Source organism: Ornithodoros turicata, chromosome 4 (genome assembly GCF_037126465.1).
Source record: "Ornithodoros turicata isolate Travis chromosome 4, ASM3712646v1, whole genome shotgun sequence".
Lineage (NCBI taxonomy): Eukaryota > Metazoa > Arthropoda > Arachnida > Ixodida > Argasidae > Ornithodoros > Ornithodoros turicata.
In genome coordinates this window covers 36034367-36037720 of record NC_088204.1, presented here as the reverse complement: position 1 = coordinate 36037720, position 3354 = coordinate 36034367, and the positions used below count along the sequence as shown (strand labels likewise).

The window sequence follows — 3354 nt, the reverse complement described above, 5'->3', positions numbered from 1 at the left end:
TAGAAGACACTTTTATCACGTGACCGGGGATCGGACGTCGTGATGTCTATTTCGTGTTGTCTAAATTTTTGTTGTATCGCGGCCGTGGTCTCTATGCGCTTGGAGTGATCACCTGACCGCCGTCGAGGAGTCACGTGATCTATGCGACGGGGCCAGACATGCTGTTGGCGCGGCACTGCTCACACTTCGTCTTCGATGCCTTGTCGCCACCGCTTCATCGCTTTCCTATGCGTTTCTGCGATTCTTTGCCAGGTAAGCCAACTCCGTTTAATAAACTTTATTGCGATAACTATGCTAGCAGTGGAAGTGTCATGACGGTCGTGACAGAACGTCAACGAAAGTTATGTGGTGTTGCTTAAGGACAGAAGTTATTCGAGAGACGCTAATGTGTTATAAGCTGTATCCGGTTCGTAACTCTGTTAGAATTGCCTCTAAACGTGGACCTCACGAGCGCTAACGCTTGTGTATGGCTCAGGATGCTTTTCTCTTTCGGGGGCTTGTTTCGACCGTATTTTGAGTAATCATTCTCTGTCTCAGCTGGCCGCAGTGGGTATGGACGTCACCAACGAAGACTTCACTGGTGTTCAACGTGCCGCCAGCAGGAAATGTGCGTGCGATACATACCGAAGACTGACAGATATTAGCCTGTACACGGCACAAGTGTTACCCGGAACATGCGTCCAGTGCTGGCACTCACCTGTCGACCATGTGCACGGTAATACAAGTGGCCGCGTTGTTCGCATTGCATGCGATTATGAGTTGATTGTAGTTATTCTTTTGCCACGTGATAGCTTGGCCTGACTGGCATGTTGATCTCCGCAGCATTCAGTGAGATACCTCTCTGACCTCTCCTCCTACATACTTCGTACTGCTGTGGTACCAATGTACCATTTTCTCTCCTCGCCGCCTCACCTATCATCGTTTGAGTATAAGCTATAGTTTGTACCCTTTCACTATTGTCGATTGTGACCGTTATCACACTTAAAGGAGCATGGAAATGATCGGAATAAAATATGACGGGAGAAGTAGAAATTATGATTCTGAGCCCTGTGATACATATTCGCACAAAAAGTTTGAGCGTAGCGCGCAATCCTGGAGCGCGAGGGAGCTTTGAATCTCGCGGCAGAAATGCCCCCTCACTCGGCTGTCAGCCGCTGACGTCATGTGACCGCGCCGTCTTTTTCTTTATTTTTTGCGATTTCTCCGGCGCGCGCTGGCAAGCCGACCGGGAAGGAAGCGTTGTTGCTCATCGGACGCCGTGCGAAGGACAGGTGATGAATTGAACACTCTTTAGGCTACACGTCTGCTCTTCTCGACGAAACGTTTTATGGAGTTGGAGGCTAAGTTCCTCGAGCTTCGATTTCGCCACACGAATGTACCGGAGGCTGGTAAGTGATGCTGCTAAGTGTGAACGAACATTCGGATTGAAATATAGTGCTTCTTCTTGTTTACAAATGCATAGTCATGAAGACGCGGCGCAGTGACCAGTGTTTTCACTTGAAGATGTTGCCGACCATCATGACTTCTCCGTGTTGTGGTCAACACTATGGGCTCTGAACCGCATGGACACTGGCATCTCTGAGGCGAAAGAGCGGACCGATGAACGCATAGCTGTGTAACATTGCGCTTACCATATCTTAGTGATACCAGGAGCGTAACGTCTCCACAAACACTACAACATGAATACCAAAATAAAGTTAGTAAAGTTCATCTGCTAGCGATCTGTGGGAAACCCCAAAATACATGGTCAAATAATCATTTTCTTTTTTGAATGGTCATACGCAGAATACAACACTGGCACATGGAATAAATCTCCAACTGACAGGAACGTATTTAGTCGTATCACATATATATATGCTGCACACACAGGCACAATACTGTTCACTAATGAACGACACCTCAGCACAATCGGAACAGAAATCACAACCGCGTACGATCCACCTCAACCCGGGCCGTCACTGCAACACAGAGGCCTGGCTACACCTTTTACACTGCCCGCAGTCTTGTTTTATGCAAAACTTACGAGACAAATCATGTAAGAACGCAAGTGAATGTCAAACGCAAATAAATAGCAACAGCGTCTCAGTCGGTAAGTTGCCACGATTCCTGAGCTAGCAGACGATTCTGGCGGGGAGCGGACGCTTCCGGCAGCCAATGAAGTGCTCGGACGCCTGACGTCACCACACGCCAGACTCGGCTTGGGGGAGACTGTCGCCGCGGAGCGCATTCTTCCAAACTAATTTTCTCAGGAAATTCGCGCTTTTCGAAGGAAATATTTTCCGTAACAGTTTATGAAGGTAGTATGTTCATATCAAGCGGTGAAAAAATATATGTTCCAAATGATTTCCATGCTCCTTTAATGTTGTTCCTATCCACTTTGTAATGCTTCTTTGTCGTCGTTTGCTTTGTCACAGTTATGCCTTGAAGCAGAATTCCGATTCGAGGCCAGGATGGGAAGCATGGAGGAAACGCTGCACAACGGGTGACAACTGCCATATCAACAGCCCCCACAAAGAGATGGAGAGCCGCTATAATGTGGTGATCATATGCCCTGAGCAACAACAGGTCTGCATCCCAACGAAACTCGTTTCGCAGCGAGTTTTAAGCTTGCAAATAGTTTCGCAGCAGCGGCGTTGAGCCGCGCCGTTTCGTGCAATCTGTGATATTTTGACTATGTGTAGTAGTTCTTATTCATTTTTATTTTCTCTGAGTCATTTCACAGGGTATTTCGCATAGGGTATTTTGCATAGTTTGCAAGTCTAGTCAATATTCACTGTATCACTGCCACAACTTCACGACTTTGCCGAAATAATTCTGTTGAAAATTCTGTTGAATTTGGGAAGTCTGCCTTCGACTGCGCCGGTGGAGAGGGGAAGCAGGAGCACGTGGGGAGGGGGAAACGACCGGGAAAGGAGGAAACTGTGAAGCATAAAACAGACGCCACTTTTGTGGCTTCCACGAGGGAAACCATGTGATGCGACGTCATTCCACGCGCTTTCGCGTCGTCTCTACGTAGAAACCCCAAAATTACCGTATTTCGGCTGTCTGTAGAAGGCACGATAGAAGACCTATTTCTAAGAGTGTACCTATCGACGTAGAGGACATTTTTTATTATGTGCCTCAACATGCCCTACTGCTATCAGTGAAGACCCCTTATTGAGGATTCTGCGCAGGTCCGTTCCAGAGCAGCTGTGTGGTATCGGTGCCCAATTTTTTGGAGCTACTGTCACCTACCTTGCTGCCGCTGTTATTAAACAAGATGTGCAGTACTTTATCCAACGAGGTGGCACCCCCATTGGCTCAATTGTGTCCTCGGTCATGTGTGAATTCTTTTTAGGGGAATGTGACGCCCGG

At 47.7% G+C, this 3354-nt stretch overlaps 1 long non-coding RNA gene across 1 annotated transcript; it reads left to right on the top strand.

The window, feature by feature from the left end:
* The first annotated feature begins 1007 nt into the window (after positions 1-1007).
* Positions 1008-2085, top strand: LOC135392989 (uncharacterized). The gene is made up of 2 exons (XR_010422359.1): positions 1008-1388; positions 1463-2085. It is a non-coding gene; the product is annotated as an uncharacterized LOC135392989 (long non-coding RNA).
* Positions 2086-3354: the final 1269 nt, after the last annotated feature.